Here is a 23,163-nt window from a genome sequence, read left to right on the forward strand (position 1 = left end):
TTGTCGAGCGTGCGCGAGTATACATTTTTGTTTCACTCGGCTTTCATTGAAAAAAAAAAGATAAAGCAGATTTACAGATGCGTTCATTTGCATGGACAGTCATGACTGCGGCAATAGAAGTAGAATTTCAGTAAAAATTAAGAACTTCTCTTGAAGGAAGTGAATGATCTTGTCGAAGTTGAACATTCACAGGAACGTTCACATGATGGAGCGGCTCGCGTCGTCACGCCTGGGTCGTTGTTTTTTCTTGCCAGCTTGTCGGTGTGTCGTTTGAACAATGCAGTCTCGGCAGGGACAGAGCTTTTCGAAAGTCGTGTATTGTAGCAGCGAAACACTTACCACGTCACAAAAGGCGCACGATAAAAGATGCACTTAGGTTGGCTCCACAATTCAAGTCATCTCAAGCGAATTCATAAGGGCCAAGTTGAATTTCGCTGCCAAGGTGAGTCTTAGCTCAACAGGCTCGCGATGTGTCTACCCTATACTTCCCTACTAGCACATCTCAGAAGCAACACTTACCTGTTACTCTGAAACCTGTAGTAGTATTGTACTCGTGAAGCACTACATCAATCATCTTGCCATCACTGGGCACTGCTTTACAGTGACAAGGCTTCTCTACCCAAGAAAAGTTCTTTCCACTTTACACGCAAACAGGTAGTTGGAGTAGTCCAATCTGTACCAGAGTGCTTACAAGACGTCGATACGCTGGGATCATTGATTGATTTGTGGGGTTTAACGTCCCGAAACCATGATACGATTATCAGAGACGCCAATACGCTGGGATCAGCTGAGAAAACAAATTGCAGGCAGTCGCGAAACTGAGCCAAATGAACGTTGCCGTAGAGGAGCCCACACCATATACAAACGGAATGCTTATTGCAGTGGGAGCCACTAGATCTCAGTTTTTGCTGGTATTCATACTCCTTCTCACCTGAAGTTGCTCACGTGGATTAGATTATAAGCAGGTGAGTAATGACTCTTCCGAATAAAGTATGTTAATTTAAACGGGGAACCATAATGCGTTGCGCAAGCAACGCAGTGCCATCAGGCAATAAAAACGAAATATGAAGCCAGATGCCCCGGTGCTGTTTGGGAGTGAAGAGCTCGTATTGTATGAGGTGGAAGCGTGACTGGAAGAATGGGAATGGCAGTGTGACAAACTACACGGGTGTGGCTTCGGAAGGGTGCACCGAGGTGACCTCGCATGGTGTTGGCAGCAGTCGTCGCTCGACGGAGCCAGCGGCCATTACCATAGGGAAATTAGTTTTCCGAGTGGCGGTTTCCGAGCCCCCGAGCGGAAGCGCGTTTTCTGACTTCCGGTTTAATGCGAAATGCGGCAAGATGGACTGGGGACAGAGATAGACAGAGAAAAAAATCACAAAAGTGAACTTGAGTTTACAATGGTCAAATGGGTGAACTAGATAGAGGGAGATAGAACGGAACATCTGGAGCGTGGTGAGGGCGAATCATATAATGGGCGTAAATAAATGCAAAGCTGAGGGTCCAAAATAGGTGGGGAAATGAAAGTATATATGAAGATGTAGACGAGAACGAAGTAGATAGAGGCCTCTCAAACCCTCGTCCTTTCTTTCCTTGAAACGGAATAGAGGCGATGCGATGGAACGATGTGCCCGCATTTATAGAATCGGGCCTGCATTGCATAGCCGATTCGAGTTGCGTGAAAAATGGGGACAGTGTAATGGGAAATGGAGGGGCATGGTAGTTTTCGAGTTTTCGTACACCAGGTGAACACACATCTTCTCCGGAAGGACAGCAGTAGCGTCCTTATATGCTAGAGTTTACAAATGAATAGGTGCCTCTATGCGGTTCTTTCGGGCCTCAGTGATTACTGAATGAAGCGAATATATGAAACGCAATAAAAAACTGATTATAAAATGGAATAGTTTGTCGTTGATGGCTGTACTTAATGGCGTCTTTGCTCTTTGATGCGCTTGTCTTGATTCGTTGGATCTGGCTTGCCGCGTTAAGCCAATGACCCTGCGAACCACTTGCGTTTTCCTGGCTGTCTGTACGTTGTAATTTGGGGTTGTTCCTCTTTCGTAAAAAAAAACAGAGCGTTTCAAAGAGAATCGATTTACTGAATATCAGACTACAATATCTGTCTTTACTGATAACGAAAGCCACACATGGGGACAACAATGCAAATAGGATGGCAGGACATGGGAGCTATTTGGCTGGGTACATGCTCCATTTCTGTTTTTCTCGAACTGAAAGTGACGGCAGATTTGCATCTTGAAGCAAAGCACCTCTTATTTGTTGTGTCTCGCATGACAGCTTCGTTTAAATTTGTTTTGTTTCTCACTCATTTCGCATTGATATCTCATTACGTTCCGCCAGTGTGAAAACTGGATTCGTGTAACTCAAAGTCGTGGATCATTCTGTATGGAGTAACGCCTGCTAGCATTATTGGAGAATTGAGGTAAGGTGATGTTGAAAGTACCTTCGATTTTTGTAGGAAGTAAGGGGACAAATAATGGCTATAAAAAAAAACAGTGTGACTGCTAGGCAGAGTAAACTCTGATGTTCCTTTTGTGTATGAAGTTAGCTTCCTTGCACACAGGCTAGCTGTGTAGCAAAGCACGCTTTGCAAGTGACACTTTTGGTATTTCAGAAAAGGTCTGTACAAACAATTCACCACACTTTTACGCTTGAAAGAACAGGGATATTTACCTCGACGACGTGTTTTAGCTGTAAACGATAATACATGACCATTTCTATGGCACATTGGCCACTCTCGCATTGACAGCACAGCGAGCAAGCTGTTTATTTCGTTCGCTTAGACAAATCAAGCACTCACACGGGATCAACTTGAAGACTGCAACTGTTGTGTAGGCGGCACTGCCAAGTTTTACTGTAAAAGAAGAAAGTCTTTATTCTGAACGCAGGACTGTTGTTTTTCGTTTGGGCGAAAATACGCTAAATGCCGTATGACTAAACGACATGATGTCGAAAGCACTGGAAGAAAAAAAAAAGATTGTTCCCTTTCCTTTACGCACTCTGTGAGGATATTTCATGGAAAGAATGTTCATGATGATGATGATGATGATGATGATGATGTTTGGTGTTTCCAAGTGGACGTGTAGATAACGCATGTAAAAAAAACTGCTAGGCCTGTGCTGAACACGCAGCACAGTCACAGCAAAAGCTGAAAAAGCGGCCTTTCAGAGCCTTCCCAAAACTCTATTTGGGTAACTACCACGAACACACTTTTAGGGTACCCACTACGCCGCAAATCATCATAATTGTTGTGTACTAAGCAGGCATACATTTAATTTGATTCCTTTAAAATGTGGCATATACCCACTCCAAGGAATTGACCGAGAAAACGTAGCGTACTTGTTTATCGTAGGACATTGCCGTAATCATAACGAGTTTGTAGTGTCCCCATGGACTCTTCTCCCATTTTACTATTCCTCACCCTCTCTACCTCGTTAAGAACACGGTAGTCGACTGGCAATATCGTTTGGTTAAACTTACTTCATTCTCTCCGTCTCTCTCTATCTCGCCCTCTATCTGTGTGTGTGTCAGGAACTATAAACACTAGCTCTTTACTTGTGTTATAGACATGTCTCTGGCCACGTAACGCGTCCTTGTTTTATGCTTTGCCCGAGCCGAATTCGAGGCGCAGTTGTGTGAGTCGATGTGGCGTCAATGAAATCGCGAAGCGAGTTTAGATGTCACGTGGATTGAGTGGGTGAGTGAGTGAGTGAGATTGAATTAATTCCAAATATCCTGAAGGAAGGAAAATAGGAGGAAAAGAACGGCAGGGAGGTTAACCATCCTCTAGGCAGCCGGTTTGCTACCCTGCGCATGAGAGGGGGATGGGGGAGATGAAAGAGTGGAGAGAGGGAGAAGACGGTTACGTGGAGGCGGTCGGTACGCGCGTGCGGCACCTTCCTTCGATTGATATTCGCGAGAGCATACATGTATTATGGTTTGATGTAGTGCGGTTGCTACTCGGAAAGGCATTAAGATAAACGATAGTGTGAAATAATGTTACTGGGCAGCATCCAGTGTCCAAGTCGTCAGTGGTCTTAAGTAAAGTTTTACATGATCTTTGTTGTGTTACGCATTACGGTATGTTTCGCCCAAGCAGGTTGTCATTGGAAGGTATGTTTGTCTGTTTTGTTGCGTTTTACAGGCTTTCATCTTTGCTTATTAACCGAAAAGTTGTTTAAGCTAGACGTAATTTTGGGGAGAGTGCAACAGTGCCACTGCGCGGCCTATAAAACTGTCATCATATTAAAAAAATATCTGCCGCATAAATTGGGTAAAACCATCTCACTTCTGGTCTCTTAAAAATATGAAGAAGATTACAGGCACCGCAAGTTAAAATGGCTGCGAGGCGATGGCGGCGATCCGAAGACCCCTCGAATACGCGAAAGATACTAGGGAACGGGAAATGCTACGGCAGCTGCGGGAGGAACCTAGAGTGATAGAATGCCAATGACGACGTGCCCGAAGGTCTAGGAGATGTTCGAACGCTTGGATTCAGCGTGAAATTCTATTTTTGGAGTTTGGATATCCATGTCATGTCTGTGATTGTGTGTGGTTTTGACTCAAACTTCTCGACAGTGAGAATCGACGCAAAAAGAATGTTTTTATTTTCATGCATTATTAGGACTGCTCTGAGTAAAACTAATATTTATTATTTCATCTCAATAAAGCTTACTATCTACCATTTTGCCCCGAAATTTCAGGTGGTTCTCCACCATGAGAACAATAAAATATAGAGTTGTGCCCACTATATACCTCAGCACAGAACCACACATATTGCTATGTATGCTTCTTTAGGTTTCACGGACCTGTAATGCAGCACTTGAGAACGCTGCATGCCACCGCTTGGTTGCCTACATTGCTTTTGTATTTGTTAGTGCTCCTATTAGTATCCCTTACCATTTTATTTACCCTTCCAGTGGTGCTAGTTAATCAAACCAAGCTACTTCTACATATATTTAATTTCCTTTCTTGTTATGTATTTTTTGTTAGTGCCTCACTCTTAACATACGTTTCAGTCTCGCAAACAGTATGCGTTCAATATACATCTTTCGTGAAGCCAGCTAGCTTCCGCTCCGAATACGTGACTTCATTCCATTGCAGCGTGTATTCGAAATTCGTGCACTGAGGGGCAGACGTAGCTACGGCTCCACATATTCTTCCAAAATTGCGTCGCGACGCTGGATAGCAGAATATGAGTAATCTATAGTAAAAAGCGTGTCCATGGCAAAAGCATCGCGTCATACCGAGGCATCTCTTTTGGAAGAATGGCGCGCACTGCACGAAAGTATACGAAGGCGAGGCAATACCGTATACGCGACGACGGGTAGTGGCTTCGGCGGCTCCAGCACCGAGTTGCCGTATCCCCCAGGATTGCGCCTCGCTTCCGCGCTGGCGGGCACGTGCACCGAATGCTGAATTATGGCACACCCGTACTCCAACATACGTGCAGCAGCGCGTTGTACGGCTTCGCACACTAAAATTGTTTGCGGAATGAGGCAGACGCTGTGTACACTTCCCGCTTTGATTTGTTCACTGGGGATTGCATCACTTTGCTTCTTCGATTCCCTCAGGTGGCGTAGACTATACTTCGCTTATGCGAATGGGTTCTCTCTGCACGTTTTAGATGCAGGTCTTTGACTAGCCTGTGCAACACTGTACCTCCATACGAACGCGCCACTTGCCGCAGGTGTTGGCGCGGTGCCATGTAGGTCACGCCGCTGCTGTGCGTAGACATCACGCTCCCACCATAGTGCGCGCTGACGTCGCTCTCTCCCTCGCCCGCGCGCTTGCAGCTGCCGCCTCGTCCGTTCGCCCGTAACGCCGGCCGCAACCACCGCTCGCTGCACCGCCGACTCGTCGTTTCACGTGCTATAAACATGACGTGCGCATAACGTATGCGTTCAAACATGTATCTACGTGCAACCTACAAGACCTACGCCAGCCATCGCTTCAAACGAATCTTTCAGTGCTCACCGCAGCACACCCGTTACCGCCGTCCAACCCGTGACGCCTCCCGTGCGCAACGCTGCTGATTCGCATCCCATCATATCTTCGGAGAGACGGTCCAACTTTTCTTTCCACAAATGATGTCTTGTACCCAGAAGTGCGCCTATGGGGGCTGGACGGTACACGATGAAGACGGAACCAAGCAGCGCTGGACCCGGGACGGAGAAAGGACGACAGCCGAGGACACTGAACTAGTCCAAAATTGGTTCGCTGAATTAGTTCAGCGCCCTCGTCTCTAATTTTATCCCTGTGCCGTGCTCACGCTGTTTGTTTCCATCTCCTCCGTATACCCCTATAACCGTGCCATATACCCATAAGCACGTTCATTCAATGATTTGAGTAATGCAAGCCACGTAGTTACCTAGGCCGCCACGGGAGGCCGCCACGTGCCCACGCGCGTTTTGGCAAACACCGAAGTAACGGCGCACCGAACTTTTATAGTTTTGTCTCCTCAGTCACCGCGGCGTGCCTCTTCCTTTAGTCACGTCTCCCGCAGTCGTCTGGTCATGAATTCGATTTGTTTGCGTGCAGTGCATTCATCGGTGGCGCCTAGGATACACATTTCGCCTGTCGGAAAACAAATCAAGTCCAGGAGTGTAAACAGAGCACGCGCCAAACTATTTGCTTGAGTCCGAAAGGAAAGGTGGTAACCGATGCAGTGTACAGCCTTGTTATTTCGTTTTTTTCTGAGCGCACGCTATTATGGATCTTTGATTTCATTTAGATGAAAGGGTTGCGCAACTGGGTTGTGTGCAGGAGCGCTCACTTTGCATCACTGCGTTTGTTCTAGTCTATTCTGTTTGAAGTTGCTTGGCACAGAGAGGCATCAGAGATATTCGTACGGTGCGTCACGTGGAGGCCCGAAATGTCCGGAAAGCTTAGGGGAATTTTTCTTGGAATTCGTGGCGCACCGGTGGCTCGTAGCGCTGCCACGTGAAGAATCATTATTCGCGACGGCACACTGGACACGATGTGCGTGTTTGCTTGAAATGCTTGAAAAAATATTGGAGGTGGTTTACGGGCACTTTAGGAACACTAGATGGTTGAAATTTCCGGAGGCCTCCACTACGGCGTCTTTCATAGACATATGGTTTCGGGACGTTAAACCCAAGGTAACATTAAAAAGTTTCATCAGGGGCTCAATCAGGGGCTCAATACATTGGGTTTCGTAAGTTGCAGACTGCGTTGCGCAGCTGGCTCTTGCGTTTGGACGAACCGCACAGTTTGAGAATTTGGGCAAACGCAGGCAGCGTTGTATCAAACGTAAGAAGTGCCAAAAGCGGCGAAATTCAAATTATGTGACGACGTGGACAGCGCTGCGTCTGCATCGTTTTCCTAGCGATCCAGGACGCCTTGGGGGGCCCACGCTAGATTTCGATTTTAGTAGCCGTGGGTCGTGCGTCCGCGATGTATGTAGTAGTAGCAGTAGTAGTAGTAGTAGTAGTAGTAGTAGTAGTAGTAGTAGTAGTAGTAGTAGTAGTAGTAGTAGTAGTAGGAGGAGGAGGAGGAGGAGGAGTATAGTGCTTAGTAGTGGGTAGCCACCTCTCATTAAGTCCTTGAAATGTCCACTTGTTGGCGGTAGTTCTCTATGATCAATATATGGTGAAAAGATGCGAGATGGCGGTATACCTGGAGTGTTCACTAGATGGATGGATGGATGGATGGACGCAAGGACAGACAGACAAGAAGACGAACGCATGAACGGACGCGCGGATGGATGGACAGACAGACAGATGCATGGACGGACGCACAGACGGACGCACGGACGGACGAATGAACGGATGAACGGGCAGACGAATGCACGTATGGATGCATGGACGTATGGACGGACGGACGTCTGGACGGACGAAAGCACAGATGGATGGACGCACGAATGGACACACGGACGAATGGGCGGATGGAAGTACGGACGGACGCACTGATGTACGGAAGCAAGAATGAATGGACGGACGGAAGCGCGGACGAAGCGACGGACGCTTCGCCACACTCATCATTCACTCCGTGGCTATGCTGCGATTTTTTGGGAGTCTTGTGACAATGCGAGCGCAAGAGCCCATGAGCGCCTTGGGTTATACGCGTGCTTCCTGGTCGCTCGCAAATTTCTCGAGTCCCCGAGCTTCTTGAGGCCCCAGTTCTGATTAGAACGACGCGTAGAACAACTTGAGACCCTTATCGCCACCAGCGAATCCTCTTAAACTAGTGTTGCGATACTTGGAGCCGGCACTTCCCACCACTCGTTGTACTGCTCTTGTCTCGTGACGTGGAGATGGCACTAGCGCTGTTATCAATAGTGGCCCTTTGAACTCGCATTGGGACAGACAGGTGTCATTTGTCGGAAGAAGTGCGGGAATTGAAGGAGTGCCAAAAGTGCACACAAGTGCGAATGGACACGAAAATGACGTGCAGCCGCCGCCGCTAGCTTCCATCTTCGCAACAGCGGAAGGGCTTTTCATACGTTAATCTTTTTTTCAACCCGGGTAGGAAAGCAGTAAGTACGAGAGAGCGAAAAAACTTCTTTCATTAAATACTTTTCTTTTTCATTTGTACGTCTATGTTTGATCAAACTATGTTTCGACGTTTCGCAGTCTATTAGCCGATCGATCCGCTTTAGCGGGTATCAGGCTAGGGAGCAAGCGTAAAACCAATCAACCGTTATCGAGGCTTCCGAAGCCGGCGTACAGTCGAGAAGGGGGGGTTCTCCTTTGTTTTGAGGCCTGTCACATTAAGTCTGGTTCTGACGGTCACCGTAGGTGGTGTGTCTTTTCTACAGCAGGCTGAGTCTGTTTGCTCGGCGCACGTGTCAACATAGTCCCCCATTCCGCGGCTCTTGTCAAGCGGGCGCCGCTGTGTGCTCGGTGCGGTCATCACCGGATGGGGGTCGCTCTGACGGGTGTGTCACCCACTGCGCGGTAGTTAGCTGGGCGTCACTTGTGGCTATTGAAACAGAAACCGAATAAATGAAGAATAAATGAAGTTCTATGCATATTTAGGCACCGCTAATGCAAACAGAGCCTATCCGGCACTGACTAAGCCACTTTCGCGTGTTGTAAGAGGTACCGTACATAAGCTTCGAAGCTTGAGCCGCCTCTCGTGGTATTTTAAGGATTTTACGGCCTTTCAGGTATATTTTTTTCTGCAGAACATAACATCCATACAGCGTCGCTTATGCGATGGTATACAACTTCAGTATCTTTTGCTAGTATAGAACTATATATTCATAACCCATTTCAAGTTGTTACTTATTAAATGGCTTTTGTGACAAGTTTAAATTTTGTCTTTAACTGGATGTGGTTGGAAACGACAAGTGATGGGTACTCTCATTATTGCCTAAAACGAGTTAGGGATGGTGTATGTGACAAGCGATTCATTGATTAAACAGTGCTCCTAGAGAATCGGTTAGGGACAAAACATGCCTACGAAAATGGTGAAGAAAAGTGTAGTTCTTTCATCAATAGTACGAAACCGTTGCTCATAGTTTATTCAAATAGGAGAATATCAGGTACACCGTAATATGGCCGCGGAATACTTACCAATCTATTTGCCTGGGATTTTAAAGCGTTTGCATTGGAAAACAGTTGGATTTACAGTTAGCATACAACGTAAGTTAGCACACTGTGGGTTGCAGTTACTTGCACTGACGCGGATCTATAAATATAAGCTCGAGAGCATCTCAATAATACAACTTTAAAAAATACGAGCGCAATCACGGCAAAGTTCACCGAACTTGAAAAGCGTAAACTGCGATTGTCCATTATTATTATCATGCTTGAGGAGCATTTCATTGTGCAAATGTAACTGTTGCAGGTAAAGTGCTTTCTTTGAATGCCCATTGTTCGGCTGTTACATCTTGGCTACCCTTTATGTGGCGTTTAGACGTTTAGTGTGTGGAAACATTTTGTGTTTTGCGAACTTCCATGTTGGTCGGACGCTTTTTGTATTGAACAACTGGAACTAAGTGCGTGAGTGTGCGTCCATAGCTCTATTTTCATAGTTCTCCACTTCACTGCTCTATCCCGGCGACTAATATGCATGAGAAGACGAGTAGCCTGTGCCACATATTGATACCAATGTCTACTCATGTACATAGAATAAATAAATTGTTTTAAACATACCAAGCACATTCATTTCACTAATTTTTATTGCATCTGTGCAAAGTTCAGGTCAACTTTGTGCAGTGATTATGCTTCTTAATATTCAATCCCGTATACCGGTATCATTAGGCCACGCTCATGTGGTTCAATCTAACACAAATCATGTTTTGCACATACGTAAATCTAATCATAATCTAGCAGCCACATTGCGATGCTCCGGTCGCGATCGTCCTCATTCCGAAGCAGCCTCATCGCTGTTACAGCTGACCGTTTAGCAGCAGCTAATCCGTATCGAGTCTGAAAGGGATCAGCACGGATCGCTGCTCAGAGCCCTCGTCGAGACGCTTGTATTGGATTTCTGTGGAAATGCATGTTCAGTGGGGATGTTCATAGGGGATGTAGGGAGGTATTGGCAGTAGCGGGGACGTAGGACGTTGTGTAGTTACCCCCTTAAACTTCAATAAAAAAGCAATTTGAAAAGAAAGAAATTAGAAAAACATTGACAGACGTATATTATTTGATGTTGGTGGCCTGGATCAGCAAACTACTATATTTCGATCACCCGTAGCCGCGAAATAGCAGCTATGGCACATCGCTTCTAACCAAGAGGTAGAGGTGTTGCTTGCCAGTCATGGCAGTTACATTTTCTCAAGTGCAATGCGCGAAAACGGCTCTGAGGTTAGACTTATGTGCTCGTTAAAGTAAGTTGTTCAAAGCCAACTCGAATTCCTACACCATTCGGTGTGCCCCGTGAACATATCGTAAGACCCAAGACAAACTTTTGTGAAATACTTGAAAGCAAAGTTGAAGCGTACAACTCGACGAGGTTCGGTTGTAGTCCGTTTACGCATTAAACGATGAACAGGCAGCAGAGCACTAAAATTACAACTCAAGAGCGTTTCTCCGTCCCTCTTCTGATTATAGGTATCCTAAGTGAAAAAGCTTGTAACGTTTAACTGACTCTTTGGATTCGCCGTGTGCTCTTAGTGGTCCAGCCAACGTTCCTTTTCTGTGCCACCTTTGTAGCTTATTGTGTCGGTAAACAGCCATTCCACCGTGTCTTCGGACGGCAACATCTCTTCGAAAAAAAAAGTGATAGTTGAAGACCACCTACTGTGTTGTTTGGGTTATCTCGAAGGCATTGATAACTAGATCACGCAGCTCGGTACACTCTATAAGCACCCGGCAATGGACCAGAGGGCGCAACGATGCTTTTTGGGGCGCCTCGGCATTGCTGGTACCGACTGCCAGGGATACCAAGAAAATGAAACTCTCGCTGAACACATTGGCACGCTGAAGTGTCAGGGCCCTTTGTGGCACGTTAACAAAGAACGATTCTCCTGGGCGCTTACATAATCAAACATGACCCCCTGCTTACAGCTAGAAAAGAAAATATTATGCACGTGCAAGTCTAGTTTTGCTGCGTTTACTCGCTAGGGTGACGCATAGGAAGACTCGGTTTTGCTGCGCCCATTCGCTAGGCTGTGTGTTCTGGTGCTACCATCAGATCTCGTGAACTGCATTGCCTGGTGCCTATTGAGGGAGCTGTCGAAGCCACTGCTCCTATGGGCTGCTTCTGAAAAAAAAATTATTTATAAAATACGCGAAATGCAAGCTTGTAGGGAAACCTATACGTTCAGAAGTGCAACGCCTTACGACGCGGATTTGCAGAATTGCACATAGCCGGCGGAGAAGCCGATCGCGGCGCTCTTTCTTAGCTGACAAAGCTCCGTGGTCCTGACGCATATCGGTCAAAGCACATGAAAAACAATCTACAACGAGAGTGTCCCGTGGATTTGGTTGTTGATTTCATTGTGCAACAGCGAATGCACCTCAGAGTACTTGAAGATGCGATGACGCAAATACTCGGTGTAACAGTCGCTATGGTGCTCAGACCCTGACCAGAATGTAACGGGTTTCGATCCTGGCCGCGACAGTCCCATTTCAATGAAGACGAAACGCTAAAGGCCTTCGTAATCTGCTCCTTCATAGCACGTTGAAGAAACACCAGCTGGTAGAAATTTCCGGAAACTTTCACTATGGCGTGTCTCATAATCATGATCGTCGTTTTGGCAAGTAAAGCTTCACACATTATTATGAGAAAACAAAATAACGATGCTTGCATTCAGTGGCGCAAGGCTTGAAATAGTGGAACTGGATGACTCGAGAGATTAATTCAGTTGATTCTAGGTTGTGGCCAGGCTTTAGCTATGTGATGCTAAGTTGTTACAAGATTGATTCTCAGCGCAAAAAGGTTCATGTTAATCCACAGGTAGTCAGACCCAAATGTCTTGACTACAGAGAGAGGAACTCGCGCTGAAACCAAGTGGTCGCACCTCTCATAGATATGCGGGCACGTCATCATTGGCGCAGGCCTCCCATAGTTCGGTGTGTGCTTGCAGCTACTGTTGCCTTTCCCGTTCTCTAGTATGGTCTCGTTGTAGGTACTCGGGGTCTTCGACTCGGGGCCTTGAACCATTTGTTAGGGCTCACTGTTCTCTTCTTCATTTTCACTGGGCCAGTGTTGAGTAGGGGGAGTCACCCCATTTCTGTGGCACATACTCATTTATGATCATGATAGCTTTCTTGTGTTCGTCAAAAAATGGACCTCCAGCTTTAACACCTTTGTTGTTTACGTACTCGTATCTGTTCGCGCGGGCAAACACTTTTTTCTTTTTGCGCCCACTTTACCCTACGTGCTTAGTCACAGCAAGTGTCAGTTTCTTTACATGCGTATATCTTCTCGGTGAATGTTCACAAAACATACCGAAGGCGTCCCAGCAACCAATCATAACACAGCAACAATGTATAAATGCAAGTTAAAACTCATTAAATAGACTGCAACTAGCTGGCAAGAATTATGACTGGTTATTACCAAACCAAACCAAAGTTGTTAACTTTTTTGACCTTAAAACGTGCCAAGCATGGATGCACCGCCAGCTTGTCAGACGTTACCAAACTAAAATATTATTGTGACAGGCGCGTCAGAGATCTCTGAAGCCTTTGTTATAAGTTAAAGTGGCGAGCAGTGTTTAAGTAAGCAGTTCTCGAATGACAAAATAGGCAAGTCCGCTCCTGGCGTCAGTTACTTGTTGGATATGCCTTGATCTTTCTTAATGCTTGATTCATTATTGTTATTTTGGAATGCGTGTATATATGTTTTCCTCAGATAAATAATCTGTTGGCACTCCATAGCCATACCCGTGTTTTTCCTACATGCTGCCATGTTCGCACTGTGAATTCATTTTTTTTTTTCAGACGTATACTAACGAGTCTACCCTGTCGCTGCTTGTTTAGTGCGTACTACTCTTATATTGCTTTATCGTAGCTCAGTTTCAGCGTCAAAGAAATAGGCAAGAACGAACTGTAGGGAATGATGAGCGCTTAACTTCCGACTTCTGATTGTTCCGTTACCCAACAGTACATTACACGGTTCACTCACAGCGCGCGTCACGCCGCACAGACACGTGACTAAAAACAAATAATAAACGTGTGGTGTAGCACACACACACACACACACACACACACACACACACACACACACACACACACACACACACACACACACACACACACACACACACACACACTGTTGCGATGCGCGCCTCCGGCGACGTTACGAAGGGCGCCTCGAAATCTCACCGCTGCAACCACTGTCTCGAAAGACGGCAACGCCAACACGGTCCCGAAGGCGCCACTGCTTCGAACTCCGCCGGGAAGGTCACCAGCCGTTTGGTAGCGTAGGTTTCTCAGCTCGCGACTGCTTCTGCGCAGAGGTGATAGACGAGCGGACGAGACGACGGTGAGTTAAACAAGGTTTATGTACAGCATATATACAGAGGCGTTACAAATTCGGCACTGGAGCCGACAGAGACTCGAAGAGTTGAGCTCTCCTCTCTAACACATAGGTCTGCTCTCAAATGGGTCTCCTGTCAAAGGGGTCTGCTAACACATAGCTCAACTCTCTATCACATAGCTCTCTTCTCTGACACACAGTTCAACTCTCTATCACATAGCGCTCTTCTCTGACACACATGTCTGCTAACACATAGCTCAACTGCGACACGCATGTCTGCTAACACATAGCTCAACTGCGACACGCATGTCTGCTCTCCTATAATTCTGCTGCTCACGACGCGCCGCAGGGCTTCTTTTATATGCACCGGGTCCAACCCAAATGTCCAACCAGAAACGCCGCTGGTCGTGAGGCCAGAATCCTCCAATGGGGTCGCCGCTGGGCCGCGTCCTTCTTTCTCATCGAATCTGGAGAGGCTGCGCTGCAGGCGGCTGCACCCAAGGATGAGTGACGTCGCCGCGCATTGCGTCAGCCGCCAGACAGGAAGACGCCGGTTGTTTACTCGACGGGCTCGCTTGCTGAGGTGACTCACTGCACGTGCGCGCCAGAAAGACGCCGTCGCGTGATGACGCCGTTGAGTTGTTGATCGCGTCAGGCGGGCTGGCCTTGACACAGATTGCCTTTTTCAGAGGCACGGACGTTCGCTGTGGACTCGCAGGCATAACACACACACACACACACACACACACACACACACACACACACACACACACACACACACACACACACGCACGCACACACACACACACACACACGCACACACACGCGCACACGCACACGCACACGCGCACATACACACACACACACACGCACGCACACACACACGCACACAGTTACGTTTATGCCAACATCAAATCTTCCAACCAACGAGTATACATACGTCAGCACTTCAGTGCACACACGTGCTACGCCCAAAGAAATTGAGCTGTTTTCTAGATAAGGCTAGAAATGGCGTATTAACATACAATTTGACACATTTCGCAACGGAATTCGCTTCAATAATTTCGCGTCAGTACGACATTATACTTCACGAACTTGCCCATTGTGCAGTACCTGTCAGTACGTTTTTCGCTTCGGCACATCCCCAACTGAATTCAAGAAGTCGCGTACGTCTTCTATTAAGTCGGTGGTGGCGAGCTTCATTTTTCATCCGTCTCGCTTTTGTCGAATGCACACGCGAGGCACGTAGAAGGCACAAAGGGGTAGCGAGAACACCGTCTTGTGCCGCCTGCAGAAACGGGATAAGCGGGCGAAGCCAGCGGCAACGTGTGCTCACGGGGAAAGAAACGTAGCTCAGCCGGCTCCTTTATGAAGGCGCATGAAGCGCAGGTGGCGACCCGCTTCCGCTACAACACGTGCACGACGGATCGATGGCGGAGCGCAGGCTTGCGCGTGTTTAGATATAGCCCTACGGGGAAAGCCTCAGGCCAAGCGTGTCGGTGACGTCGTAGACCAAGGCGTTTGGCCGCAGCTTGCGAGAACATCTGGAAAAGTAAACGACGGTGGATTCCTGAAAAAAAAAACAGCTAAGTGCAAACAGCTGAGGGAGTTTTCGTTAGGAATAGCAGTACACGTGTATTTCTTTACGTGGATGATACACGGCGGCTTGACAAAAACCAAAACCGAACAGCTTTATTGCTGCCACTATGCGAATAAACACGGTACATTTCAATTAAATATAATATTTTATTTTTAAAGAATGGAATGAAAGAGTGTTTCATATTTCGTTCTTCGTTATGTTTTCATATGATGGCTCGTACGGCGTCTTTTGCAAGGTAGGAAGGGTTTTGTTCTTTTGAATTTTATAACATAGGGATTTTCCTCCCCCCCCCCCCCACAAAAAAAAACTGCGTGGGAAACTGCAACGCATCTCCCCAGCCCATCGAAAAAAATGGTAATTTGGTGAAAAAAGAAAGAGCGTTGACGAGGTGGATTCAGTAAACGCAGGGGCTACGCTATAAGGCACGTTTTTTTCACTATCACGCTTTTTTTACAAACAGTAGACACTTAAGATAGCCACACAACCGTCTGGTTATTCCTTGAAGCCTGTGATGTCTTCCAGACGCCTAATGTCAGTTAATGGTGGACACAGTGCGTTATCGTTGCCCGCAGTTATTGATTACTATCGTTCTTAAGGGTTTCAACCAAGGGACACTCGCACATCTTAGTGTTACAAACAGGAGCATTTACAAGTGGGAGAAAGGCACTAGAGTGAAATTTGTACGAAGAATTACAAAATATCAGAGTACATGGACTCGCGAGGAAAATGACTTTAAGAAAAAGAAAGAAAACAGATGTGAAGGCAGCGCTGTGTATGTGGGATTCTTGTAATTTTTTGTCCCGTCTAGGCCTGCCGTTTCACATTCAGTACGTACTATCAACAAGTTCGCCGACGATATGTGCTGAAAAGCGCTCAAAACATGGCCGCGGGAGAGGTGAGGAGCATTATGGTTGCTTCTACAACAAATTGTTGCCATTATTTGTCCTGGAGAAGTGCAGTAGAGGATCTTTCGCTCTACTATGGGTGTCCACGAGATTTTTTTTCCCGACAAATGAACCCTATGCAGATGCAATGCCTTTTTTTTAGGTAAAGAAGCTTTACGCGGTCACGTGTGTCTAAAAAAAGTGGGTAACGATTTAGAGTGCTCGGTACGCTACCATGGGATGTCAGAAGGCCGCTCCTAGAGTGCGTTTCGGTCGCTTCGATGAAAAAGAACACTTCAGCCTGAAGAAACGAAGTTTATCCTGTAATTCTGCGTAAGCAACGCTTCAGTGATTCTGCTTCCTATAGTCAGAAAGGAGGTGAGTACTTCACGTTCGCTTCGCTAAGGTGTAGCTCCTTCCACAAACTTTCAACTTAGTTTTCAGCTTCGCCAACCACGAACTTTTACTGGTTAACCGTCCTGCCTTTAGTCTTTCTCTTTCCTTCGTTGCTTCCGGTGTTAATCATAGACTTTTTCATGGCCCCGCATTTGTGCGGGCCCTCGATCTTCCTACTGTGTGCAAACTTGCACAACGTTTTGTTTTGTTGCGTATCGGCAACGCTAAACTTCGTGTGCGACGCGTTCAGTTCGTACGACAACCCAAGGAGGTTTAGAAATTTTTTAAACCTCCTTGTGAGAACCTACTCTCACGAAACATTCCGAGTAACGTAATCTCTATCCGATGAAATCTAAAGAAGCTATAAAAAAGGAATATATTGCCGCGTGCATAGCTGCATTTAGCGACGACAACGAAGAACGCGGATTTGTTCGAGAGGCGCAGTGCAGCAGAGTGAAAAAGACGACAATCTTAGCGGCCTTCTCTGAGAGCGTCTCTACAAGTCCTACTGTCCGTGTTTTTAAATAAACCCCCTGTCATTTATAACCCGCGACACTGGTGGAGGAGCCGGGGTACTACCACCTCATGATCAGCACCCCTGTGAGAAGCCCCGAGTCCAGCCCTACGAGACAGCCACGCGTGGAGACGCCTGTGCACCGCTCAAGCCGTCACCTTCAAGGTCTTGAACCAGAATTTGGCCTTTTAAAGGGAGCAACACTTCCGACAACCACCCCTACTCAAGAAATGGCAAGGAGTCCTGCACAGGTGACGGTCCAGAATATGCGCATTCCTGAACCATTTCATGGCCGGCCGAACGAAGATGCACAAGACTGGCTTGAGCAGTTCGAACGGGTAGCTAAACCGAACTACTGGAGTCTCGATGGAAAGCTCTTCCACGTATACTTCGCCCTTGAAGACGGCGCGAAGACATGGTTTATAAACCGGGAGGCAACATTGACGACATGGGAGGAGTTTAGTCGTCGGTTTCTTGACACCTTCGGTAACGCGGACCGACGCGAAAACGCACAACGCCTTCTTGAAGGACGCACCCAGCAGCTGCATGAAAGCGTCGCCATGTTTGCTGAGGATATGCTGCGCCTGTGCCACCGCGCGGACCCCAACATGCCCGAGGCTCGAAAGCTAACCCATCTCATTAGGGGCGTCAAAGAGCAGCTATTTGTTGGTCTTGTGCGCAATCCGCCGACAACAGTGGACGAGTTCACCAGGGAGGCCACCGCAATAGAACGTGCGCTACAGCAACGGTACCGACAGTCTGATCGCCCGGCCACCGGCGCAGCTGCAGGCGCCGCCACACTTACCGCAAACGACGAGTTTGCTCTACGCCACCTGATTAGACAGATCGTGCGTGAGGAGATCGCGAAGGAGAACGCAAAATACACATTGCAGTCACAGGCGCCCCCGCAGCAGGAGTCCACGGTAGCCTCCATCGCTGAAATAGTTCGCCATGAACTTCGACAAGCATTTGCCTCTCCTCAGCAATATTCCGCTCCACCGCACCGGCCAAACTCGTATACCTATGCAGATGCTGTGCGTCGTCTATTGGCTCCAGAAGTATCGTACCAGCCGAACGGATACAGCTATGCAGACGCTATTCGTCGACCCACGCCCATGCCAGCGCCGCAGTACCTCGAACCGTATCCTGTGGCAGCCTGGGCTCAGCAGGATTCTGTCAGGTGACCCTATATGCGGAAGACCGACATATGGCGCACTGCGGATCGTCGACCACTCTGCTACAACTGTGGAGAGCCAGGGCACATTTGCCGTTTTTGCCCACATCGCCGAGCTGAATACCGCGGTAGTGCACCTACAGCTACGCGCCGACAGTTCGATGAAAGCCGTGCCCCCATCGACGACGACCAGGCTGGCAGGCGGGAAGGCTCTTCTACCTTCCGGATGCGGTCACCATCACCAGCTCGCTTTGGTTCACCAAGCCGCCGTTGTTTTGCTGACGCCGTCAGAGGTCAGCCTCCCAGCCCACGGCGGGGAAACTGAAAGCAGCGACCTCTGGGGGGAAGGTTGCAAGCCGTCGAATTGCCGAAAAACCCCCACTGCTGCCGAAACACGTGAGAGACGACGATGAAGACTTCGCCGAAAAAACTGTGACTGCCGACCTTGCTGTGACGATTGACGGCGTTGAAGTGACGGCCTTAGTCGATACGGGTGCAGACTTCTCCATAATGAGTGAACGATTGGCAGACGAACTTGTAGCGGCGAGAGAAGGAGAGACGTGAGATGACGTTGAAGGCGGCCGATGGGGCCGTGCCGATCTCGCCACTTTATTGCAGGCCTGAAGCGGAGCCACGTCGGCTACCAGCGTCCGCCACGCCAGGCGTGTCAGCTCGTTCTCCTTCTCGCGCAGCTCGAGCTCGCGCCAGCTGCGCGAGAGACGCGGCGCGGTGATGGAAAAATGATGATGGTGATGATGGTACTACAGGGCTCCCCCCCTAGCGCTTTGCGCGATTTGAACGCATAAGAAAAAAAGAAAGAGGGCGACAAATGCTATGTACATGAACGGCAGTTCATAAAGTGTTCATTTGGCAAGTCCAGGTTGTCAACGTTTATAGGCCATCGGTAAGCAGTGTGTCTCTGGTGGGCGACTCTGGGAGTTGCGCAGAGGACGCAGGAGGAAGTGCCGGGTCGCTGTGGTAGCCGACAAGCGGGTCTTACGGGGACCTGGTCGGAAAGGCCGAGAGTGGACCGTGTGTCGCGAGGTCATGCCAGGATGGTGGGTGACAATGTTGGCGCTGGGTGCAGAGGACACTATACTGCCGCCTGTTGAGATTAGAGGTCCCGACAGGGCGCCATGATGGTGGTGGTGGTGGTGGTGATGGTGGGCATGCGCCAGTATCTGCGGCTGGGTGAACGTCGGTATCTGCACCAGGGATTGGTGCTGGTCTGTCTGGAACACACCCAGTGTGGGCTGGGCCAGCATGGTCTGCGTGGGCAGCATGGCCTGCAGCTGTTGCAGCGTCAGTGGCTGTCCCGGGACTATGGCAAACTAGGGGGGCGACATCATGCGTGGCAGTGCCAGAAAGATGTTGGGCCTTGGCCCCAGGTTCTGTGGAATGACAAGCGTCAGGGTGCCAGGTGGTCCTGGATGTTCCCCATGGGGCCTGGGCCCCGTCTGAGGTCCCAGGGTCAGGCCCGTGGCATGGGGTGGCCGCAGGGCCAGCTGGACCCCCTGTATCTGTCCCAGAGAGCTCTGGGTCTGCCCCAGTGTGCCTTGTATCAGAATCGGGCTGTGGCCCAGGCCCGGAATGTACTGGTTCAGCAGGAAAGTGCCGTGCGCAGGTCCAGCCGGAAACATGCCCGGCTGCGCTGCCGCGGGGTTCCTGATGAGCAGCGGACTCCCCGTGTTGAGCCCCATCGCGGCTCCGCGCTGCACAGTGGTCGCAGGCTGCGGCGCCGGTACAGGCGCGGGCCGCGGTGTGGCCTTGTGCTGGGCCGCCCGAGGAGACTGGGACCGGGTGGTCACCGCTGCCGAAGGCGTCGTCATGTTCGCGCTGCCGCTCGACAGCTTGGGCAGGATCTGTGGCTGTTTCGGCTGGATGAGCCGGGGGGCACCAGAGGTGCGAGGACTGGGGCTGGCCGAAACCACCTGTGCGACGCCGGGTCTCGACGCAGGTGCCTGCTGTGGCGCCACGGGCAGAGGGGCGACGGTGGCAGTTGCTTTGGTGGTTGCCGGTGTCGACGCCGACGATGAGGGCAGGCTCTGGCTCCGCGAAGGCACGGCGCTGGGGCCCGTCGTAGACAACGAAACAGAGACAGGGACAGAGGCGGGGAGCGGGGACGCCGAGGGTGGTCGGCTGCTGGCCGGGGAGGTGCGAGTGGAATGTGGCGAGGCACCCGGCAGGCCATTGCTGGCACCAGTGGCAGGTGGCGGAGCGGCAGGGGGCACCGTCGAGGAGCTGACCAGCAGCTGCGGCGAGGAGGAGGCCGAGACGTCTGAGCTGGTGGTCGCGGAAACGGCGAGGGCCACGGTGTCACGTGCCGTCGCTTGCTCTGCGTGCGCTTGCGTGCGTACCTTGCTCTGCGACGCCGGGGAAATCTGCTTGGTGCGGGTAAACGGAAGCGGACGGTATGTGTTGCCGCTGCGGGCGAGCACCGCAGTGCAGAGGGCATCGTAAGGCTGCGGGCTGGTGCTTGAAGTGGCAGCGAGATGGCGCAACTCTACCGGTAGGGCGTCGAGAAGAATGGCGTGCATCAGCAGCTGGTCCGTGACGCCATTCACCGCAAGAACGGCGTCGAGTTGCATAAACCATACCTTTGGGTAGGTCGATTGGAACGGCGGCACTGGCGGGCAGAGTTGCGGGAACATGGCAGCGGGCCGTTCGGCGAAGGGCGTGTTCTCCGGGTCACCAATGTAGCGACGAGAGAAGGAGAGACGTGAGACGGCGTCGAAGGTGGCCGATGGGGCCGTGCCGATCTCGCCACTTTATTCCTGGCCTGAAGCGGAGCCACGTCGGCTACCAGCGTCCGCCACGCCAGGCGTGTCAGCTCGTTCTCCTTCTCGCGCAGCTCGAGCTCGCGCCAGCTGCGCGAGAGACGCGGCGCGGTGATGGAAAAATGATGATGGTGATGATGGTACTACAAACTCAAGAAAGTCAGAATGGAATGGACGGGCCCTTCTATCCGAAGTGCAGGAGGCCAGATAATGACTCCCACGGGAAAATGTACAGCAAGACTCACTATTGAGAATGTGGCTTTTGTAGCCACATTTCTGATCCTACCGGAGTGCTGCAAACCTATGATTCTGGGAATAGACTTCCTAAGAGAGTACGGTGCTGTGGTCAACATACGCGACGGGTGATCACATTCGCCGCTGACAAGTCTGTGACCACTGATCCAGACCAAGAACCCAGGGTGTTACGTGTGGTCGACGATGACGTCTGCGTGCCACCACTGTCATGTAGTCTTGTTTCCGTGTGTTGCGCCGTGCACTGTAATGAAGACGCCATAGTCGAACGCATCACTGACCTTCTTTTTCACCAAGGCATCGCCATCGCTCGCGGTATTGTCAGCTTAGTGGATGGGCGCGCAGACGTGCTTCTGACCAACTTCACGAATGAGCGCCGGCACATCGGTAAAGGCACGGCTGTGGCGTACCTCAAAGAGCTGGACTGCTCTCACGACTGCCTTCTAATGCAAGGGGAAGCCACAGCTCAATCACCTCCACATACATCACCAGTTGATATCGGTCCGAGTCTAACACCGACTGAAAGATGCCGTCTTATGGAGCTGCTCGACCAGTTCAAGGACTGCTTCTCATCGACATCACGAGTGGGTCGAACGCCTCTGACTAAGCATCGTATAATTACGGAGGACACAGCAAGACCGATCCGACAGAACCCTTATCGCGTCGCTCAGAAAGAACGTGAGGTAATCCAGCAGCAAGTCAAGAAGATGCTTGAGGATGACGTTATCCAACCATCAAAAAGTCCTTGGGCATCGCCAGTGGTATTCGTGAAAAAGAAAGACGGCAGCTTGCGTTTCTGCATCGATTATCGTAAGCTGAACCATGTTACAAAAAAAGACGTTTATCCATTACCACGGATCGATGACTCTTTGGACAGGCTACGGCATGCACGCTACTTCTCGTCAATGGACCTTAAAAGTGGATACTGGCAAATAGAAGTAGATGAGCGCGACCGAGAAAAGACCGCCTTCGTGACGCCAGGCGGGCTTTATGAATTCAAAGTCCTCCCTTTCGGTCTATGCTCAGCCCCAGCCACGTTTCAGAGACTAATGGATACCATTCTGTCCGGCCTGAAATGGAAAACATGTCTTGTGTACCTCGACGACGTGATCGTTTTTTCGGCCACGTTTGAAGAGCATCTAAAGCGGCTACTGTCAGTCCTTCAAGCCATACGGTCCGCTGGACTCACACTCAAACCGGAAAAATGCTACTTCGGCTTCGAAAAACTCCAGTTCCTGGGACACGTGATCAGTCGCGAAGGTGTGAAGCCTGACCCAGATAAAACAGCAGCCGTCGCAAAGTTCGCAAGGCCTGTTGATAAGAAAGCGGTCAGGCGTTTTCTGGGTCTCTGCGCCTACTACCGGCGATTTATAGCAGGCTTTGCACACATCGCCTCTCCACTCACCCGCCTTACAAGGGAAGACATCGCATTTGTATGGGGTGAAGAGCAAGCAGCTTCATTCAACGAGCTGAGACAGTGTCTACAAACTCACCTGTCCTCGCTCACTTCGACGAGAATGCACCAACAGCCATCCATACAGACGCCAGCAATGTGGGCCTAGGTGCTGTTCTTGTCCAATGCCAAGATGGTGTGGAGAGAGTGGTTGCCTACGCTAGCAGAACGTTGACACGCGCCGAGTTCAACTACTCAA

Source organism: Rhipicephalus microplus, unplaced genomic scaffold (genome assembly GCF_043290135.1).
Source record: "Rhipicephalus microplus isolate Deutch F79 unplaced genomic scaffold, USDA_Rmic scaffold_27, whole genome shotgun sequence".
Classification (NCBI taxonomy): Eukaryota; Metazoa; Arthropoda; class Arachnida; order Ixodida; family Ixodidae; genus Rhipicephalus; species Rhipicephalus microplus.